This window comes from Nelusetta ayraudi, unplaced genomic scaffold (genome assembly GCF_046127955.1).
Source record: "Nelusetta ayraudi isolate G7.1 ecotype Tasmania unplaced genomic scaffold, CSIRO-AGI_Nayr_v1 ptg000135l, whole genome shotgun sequence".
Taxonomy (NCBI): Eukaryota; Metazoa; Chordata; class Actinopteri; order Tetraodontiformes; family Monacanthidae; genus Nelusetta; species Nelusetta ayraudi.
In genome coordinates, this window is record NW_027466185.1 from 697,196 (window position 1) to 704,544 (window position 7,349).

The 7,349-nt window shown below is 42.6% G+C and overlaps 1 long non-coding RNA gene across 1 annotated transcript; it reads right to left on the minus strand.

Moving 5' to 3' along the window:
- Positions 1-2,965: 2,965 nt before the first annotated feature.
- LOC142876996 (uncharacterized) lies at positions 2,966-3,490 on the minus strand. Its single transcript, XR_012923766.1, has 3 exons — positions 3,389-3,490; positions 3,121-3,214; positions 2,966-3,008 (listed from the first exon to the last, which is right to left on the minus strand). It is a non-coding gene; the product is annotated as an uncharacterized LOC142876996 (long non-coding RNA).
- Between the last annotated feature and the right edge of the window lie 3,859 nt (positions 3,491-7,349).

A 7,349-nucleotide genomic window follows, 5' to 3' on the forward strand; every position in this document is an offset into this window, starting at 1 on the left:
AGTTCCCCCGCGAGGTACTGTAGCGTTGCATATATTGCAGACTCAAAGAAACTTTATTGTCCGTCACATAGCGACAGTACTCAAAACAGGAAGAGGCACGAAGAGAAAATGAAGGTTTTTGAATCATGAATCATTAGCTCTCTGTGTTATGCCCCGGCCTAGGGGGAACCAGGACACAACATAAAGGCTCCCCCCCTTCTCCGAGCTCTCAAATTAGACAAAGGTGCTTCGTCCACAGGATGGTTTTTATTAAACGTCACCATCATTGCACTGGCGTCAGGGAGGGCAATGGCCAAAACAACAAACAAAATGGCTCTCTTATGGATCTTACCTATGAAGAAAACAATCAAATAAATGACAGTCAAACTAACCTCCTTAACTAAAACACAGGAGAAAAGGGTCACAACACAAATGGCTTCCCTCCCCTACGGGCTACGTGGACACAAAGGGAACTGAAATAGATTACAAAACAGAATTGATGGCTGAACACAGAATGCTGCTGCTGCGGCACATGGCCTCTGGTTGGGAGCTGGGAGAAGGACAAAGAGACCGAGGAGTTGAAGTCCTCCTCCTTAAATATTGGCACCAGCCAATCACCTTTCCGCACCTGGAACAAGCAAAAAAAAGGGAACATAGGATCTACTGCGCCATCTAGTGCCCAAACGGACACACAGCAGACAAAAGGAACTGACAACAATGTAAACCCAAATCTATACATTTACATAACACTCGGATACAAACAAATAAACATGTCGATGCTGTGAAACTACTTTGGAGGAAATGAGACAGATTAAAAAAGTTTCAACACGACCATGACGTCATTGATCGGATCGGTGATTCATGACATGACGCCCGATCATGAACGTTTCAAAAAATGCCAAATATCGGCCGATCCAATACAGCCGATAAGATCGGTGTAAAGCCTAGAAAACACACACAGGTGATGAAGTGGAAATGAATAAGTACAAACCTGCTGCACTGCTGTGACATTGCTGGAGGCAGACTCAGTCATGTGGACAGTTGAACGTGTTGCCCACACCTGCAAATACAAGGACACAAAGTAACGTTTAAAGAACTGCATTTATTGTCCTATCACAAAGATGCACACAATGAAATACACATATCCCAAATACCAACATGTCACTTGTTTGTTTTGGTTTTTGAGGCAACGCGTGCTGATCGACGTCTCAAGCTGGACATCTGGAAGAACATAAAGAAATTAATTCATAAACAAAGTAACACACTAATTAAACTGTACATGTACTGTACATATGTGATCTTGTGTTGATAATAGGGGTGGGGCGATACGGCTAACCCACGATTCGATACTGTGACGATATTTGGCCCACGATAATGACAACATCACGACACACGATATCTTCGATATCTTCGAAATTTTGCAGACGATATTGTCATAACCCGGCTCAAGAGTTATGACAATAACGGAAGGGACACTGCGGATTGCGATTCATCAAAAGGTTTATTATAACAAAATAGATAATTGTAAGCAAAATAATGAAATATATGGTGTGTGTTGAATGGGGAAGAGACCGAGCGGCACACGCAGTCGGCCTTTTATCCTGCGGGGGGCATCAGCACAGGTGTCCTAATCGGAAGATGGCACTCCCACATCCACCGCTACCTAGAAATGGGAAAACAGCTGGGAGCCACAACAAGTTATATAGAGACAGGGTCATCACAATATGTGACTGAAAAAGAAAAAAATACCCATAAAAAGGAAAATGCCTGTGATCTTGCATTTATTCCAAAACTTTGTATAATGTACAAACAAACGTGCACTGCACAAGCAAACATATTAAAGTGCATGAACATTAATAACTTTCATGTAAACAAGGACAGTGCTTTCTGGTAATGTAAAGTCAGTAGCAACTTGTCTTATCTCAACTTGGGGACTTGGGATATACAAACCGACGGGAAAATGAGAGAGGGAAAAAAATCCTTTCACTGCCCCGATTCTGAAAATCAATAAAAAATGATGCAGACAAAATAAATAAATAAATAACCGCGTCCCAAAATATACGGGACAAAGTGAAGTGCGTCCCCCATCAGTTCATTACGGGACAGGCTTTTTAGTTGCCAAATATGGGACAATCGCGTATTTTACGGGAGGGTTGGCAACCCTATCTAGACCACAGACGGAAATTAAATGAGGTTTTGTCATTTTCCCTAAAAAACGGGACATATTGTGTCCCGGGAGAGATTTTGTCTTTCCCGGGACAGGTGGACAGGTGGTGTTTGGAAAAAAATATTGATATTTGCCGTCAGTGTATCGATTATTTATTGCGACAGAAAGCACAACAATATATTGTAATCTTGATTTTTTTTTTCACCCACCCCTAGTTGATAAGTGTATGAATAATTGTGTGAATGTTACCATGGCAGCTGGGGAAACCCTGCAAGATGACTCCACGACGGTCTCCATGTGGTCCAGCAGCACAGCCTCACTGAACCACACGGGATTGGACGGGATGTCTGTGTGAAATGCAGTCTCAACAACTGTTGGTACTGTCTATAAAAAAAAGAGGAGAGGAAATCAGAGTCAACTTAGGATAAGTGTTCATTTTTAAAATAAAAAGTTGCACTGTTTGACAAATACACGATTGGGGGGAAAAAAAAAAGAGAGGGATGAACAGGTTACCTCAACCTCCTGTCCAACAAGAGTCCATTCAGGAGCAGGTCCATACACTGGCATGTAGACAGGACCTGTCACAACCACTCTGGGAGACACCCTGGGCGATGATTGGTTGTGGCACAACACCCCTGGCCTAGGTGAAGGGGGTACGAGCTGATGGAGCATGCAGCATGCAGAAGCTCCACCAAAATCAGTCCTGAGGTGCACCTGAACAGAAAACAACATGTTAACACATATTTGTCAAATCAAATGAAGAGCAAGTAAGGCTGAAGAAGGCAAAACTTACACCATCATAACACCACCATGTACAGCTGACGAAGGGGGAGGTGATCGGCCATATACACAAATGTTAAACCTGGAAGAAGTGTCACATAATCAATTATGTAATCACACAATTCTAAGAAATATCTGTTAGCACAGTGTCACTGAAGAGAAAAAAATACAACAAAAATATGTATTTTACACACCCATGCGTGCAGCAACACGATGATATACTTGACGTAGCGCTGTTTGTAGTTCTGGCTTGACAGTCAGGCGAGGTGGAAAGTCAAGCACAAACACCTACAAAATAGTTGTATAAAAAAAAAAAAACCCAAACAAACATAAAAATGCAAAATAAATTCATGAATATTCATGTCATTGAACTATGGATCATGGAATTACTTGATATTGATAAAACAAAGTGGCGATGACATTCATGTGTTCAAATTTGTTTGTCACAGCAGATAAACAAACCTTGGGCCAGCGGTCCAACACAGTTGCCAGTAGCGCAGCAAAATCCTGGGCGGAGTCTGTTACAAGCCCGTGTTCAAGGTTGTTGCCCGGGGCGAGAACACAAAACCATCCACAAGTGGACAGAGATGTGAGTCTCCCACCACCAGAACAAAAACAGAAAGAAACTCGTGGCTTGACAAAATCACGACCCATACCTTCTTGTCTGGTTGCTGGGCCTTAAGAACGAACTTGCACTGTTTTGTCAGTCAGTAGCAAAACGGGCCATCTTCGCACCCAGGTCGCTGACCAGTACCACGCCCTGTGTAAATTGACAAAAAAGAAAAATCTAAATATGTTTTTGTAAGATTTATTTGGAATACAACATAACAACACAGGCAGAACATGAAATCATGAACGTGGAAGTACTCACAATGTTCAAAGTCCTTCCGAGGTGGAAAAGGTGTCCAATCCCGTTTTTGCTTCAGGCGTTGTTTCATGGCCAGAGAGCGACGGAATGCCTTGGTGTTCGGCATCTGAACAATGAAATGAAAGATTGTGTCATTTTCAATGAAGGACAATGATAACACAAGTTTACAGAAAAAAGTGATGTTTTCTCACACACGACATCAAAACACAGAAAGGTTTCTGTACCTTTGCAGCTGGAGACGATGAGCTTAAATCAAAAAAGCAAAAGAAAATGTGTATGTGTACTCTTGGACCCTAACCCTAATGCCATACAAGTCTATGGGGTGAAATTTCAACTTTGTCCTACAGATATGGGGCCACTTGCTTTTTCATCAGGAGCCCCCAAGAAGCGCCCACGCCAAATTTGGGGCTTCGAGTACTTGAGGAACCCCGAAACCCTAACCCTAATTTCAGCTAAGCCTAACCCTAACCCTAGTTTCAGCCTTATTTTTAACCCTAATTCAATGCAAGTCTATGGGGTGAATTTTCAACTTTGTCATAGAGACATGGGGCCACTTGCTTTTTCATCAGGAGCCCCCAAGAAGCGCCCACGCCAAATTTGGGGCTTCTAGTACTTGAGGAACCCTGAAACCCTAACCCAAATTTCAGCTAACCCTAACCCTAACCCTAACCCTAGTTTCAGCCTTATTGTTAACCCTAATTCAATGCAAGTCTACGGGGTGAATTTTCAACTTTGTCCTCGAGACATGGGGACACTTGCTTTATCATCAGTAGCCCTCAAGAAGCGCCCACGCTAGATTTGGGGCTTCTAGCCAATGAGGAAAAATTTGGAGCAGACACAACAGGGTTACAGCTGAGAAGGCACTTAAGATCCTCAAAGGACTGTTGCCACTCACTAGACCAAACAAATGGTTTCAATGGACTGGTTAATTCTTCTCTCGTGGCCGGCAGCTCCACTGCCTTAGTGCTGGAGAATGAACGCTCAGGGGCGCCGCCAGGAATTTTGGGCCCCCTGAAAAAAAAACAAAAACAAATGGGCCTCCTTTGCGCAGCGCTTGTCAAAAGCTTCACATCATTCACAGTATAGCTCAATAATAGTGCTTGAGTCCATCTTTGACAGTGTCAATGTATTTTTATTGTGAATTCTCCACAAAGCAAACTCTTAACATTGATGAATGATTCATGAAAAAAACACTTGATGTTTCTCGGACAAAGTTGAGCTTTGACCTTCATAGACTTGCACTGCATTAGGGTTTAGCGATAAGGCTGGAATTAGAGTGAGGGTTTCGGGGTTCCTCATGGGCTAGAAGCCCCAAATTTGGCATGGGTGTGTCCAGGAGGATCCTGATGAACCTGAAAGTGGCCCCATGGCTCTAGGACAAATTTGACCTTTGACCTCCATAGACTTGCATTGAATTAGGGTTAACGATAAGGCTGAAACTAGGGTTAGCTGAAATTAGGGTTAGGGTTTTGGGGTTCCTCAAGAACTAGAAGCCCCAAATTTGGCGTGTGCGCTTCTTGGGGGCTCCTGATGAAAAAGCAAGTGGCCCCATGTCTCTAGGACAAAGTTGACCATTGACCCTCATAGACTTGTATGGCATTAGGGTTAGCGATAAGGCTGGAATTAGAGTGAGGGTTTCGGGGTTCCTCATGGGCTTGAAGCCCCAAATTTGGTGTGGGTGTGTCCAGGAGGATCCTGGTGAACCTGAAAGTGGCCCCATGTCCCTAGGACAAAGTTGACCTTTGACCCTCAGACTTGTATGGCATTAGGGTTATCGATAAGCGATACAAACCTGGTGAGTTTAAGACTTAGTGACTCTACGTACATGAATGTATGGGGTACCCCGTCCTTACTTTGTTCCAACCTTCCCTCCACAAACCTGGCTGTCCAGTGCAGAAGTCAAAGTGAGAGAGAGAACAAAGAAGGAGGAGGGCCTGTGACGCCGCTGCTGATTGGCTCGTTGGTCGGTTGAATGAGCCAATTCTAGAGCTCCCCTCGGTGTCCACACACTGCAAAATATATCTAAGAAATAAACACTTAAATTGAGAAAGAACAGGCTAGAAACAAGTCAAATTATCTGCCAATGCAGTAAGATATTTAGACTTGGTAAGATTTCTTAAAATAAGACGATATATCTAGGCATTTGAAGAATGGAAAAACTCTTGAAATAAACAGTAAAGCACTCATTCCAAGGACTGTACTAAGTCAAATAAACTTGATACTAGCTTCTCAATTCTTTTTTCACGTTTGCTTCTTTCTTAATTTGAATGAAAAGATCTTAAAACCAGACCTACTAACAGTGCAATTCTTCTTAATTTAAGTGTTCACAATATTAGCTTTTTTTTCTCAAAATGAGACAAAGCATCCACCCCCCCTACGCCCATTCCCCCCAAAAAAAAATAATTCAGCAAACAGAATTAATATTGTCAACAACTATTTATTCACTTAAATTGCTGACAGTGCCTTCACTGCCTTGTAATAAAAACGTCACTAAGGCATTGCATCTTAAAACAATCTCAAGCAATCATTTCTAGAACGCAAGTAATGTTGTGTTGTTACAATATTCACCGTCATCATTATTGAATATTGATTCAGATTCCCTGACACAAAAAAAACAAAAACAGTATGGGGACAGCATATAGTGTTGTGTTCCTATCACCACTGATAACATGTTTGTTCCAACAGACTCCCACCCACCCTCAAGTTACAACTACCAGGGGAGTGTATCACTACCTATGCCTAGTACACAGCTCTACTCCCCAATAAAATCTTTCCATTCTGCCATGGTCTTTTTTGTATGAGGCTGTGGTGTCTCACTCATGGATAGTGTCCTGTAGCACTTCTGTCTGAATGACAGAGAGAAGGGTTGCCACACACTTTTGGATATGTGAGGTGCAGGGCATAGTAGTAACCCATCAGATGAAGCAGACCGTCACTCAAGTCTTCCGTGGCTCCAAGACAGATGAGACAGCGGGTCCCATCAAACAGCAACACAGGCTTGCAGAAAGACCTCTTCTGCGAGTACATTGTGGGATCTTCTGTTGGCTAAAGAAAAAGAAGAAGGAAACGCCACATCCATGCATGGAACTATGAAGTGTTGAATGTGAGAAAATGCGAACAAACTTTCACCTGAATGACATGAAGCAGTGCCTCACTGGCATGTCCCAGCTTCTTTGGTGGTGGACTTGGTGAAGGAAAGAGTGTGGGGAGTGCCCTGAGCAGCGCGATGGAATATTCCACTGGAATAGAACAAATCAACTTTGAGTTCAAAGTTAGTCTTCCTAAAAATGAGTCTTATTAGGTTTGTGTTGATCACAAAAAAAATCTTATTTTTTCAGCATGAAGAGTATTACCATTCTGCATCTATTCATTCAGCGCAACATAAACCATCCTATGTCCAAGGAAACAGCTACACAGTCAATTAGAGACACAGCAAAATGACTCACCTACATCCAGCGTTATGCGTGGCTTCATCACTTCATTTTTTTTCCAAACACCATAAAATTACACATTGGTGCAGAAGTCTTCCCATCTCTTTTTTTAGTTCATCAATGA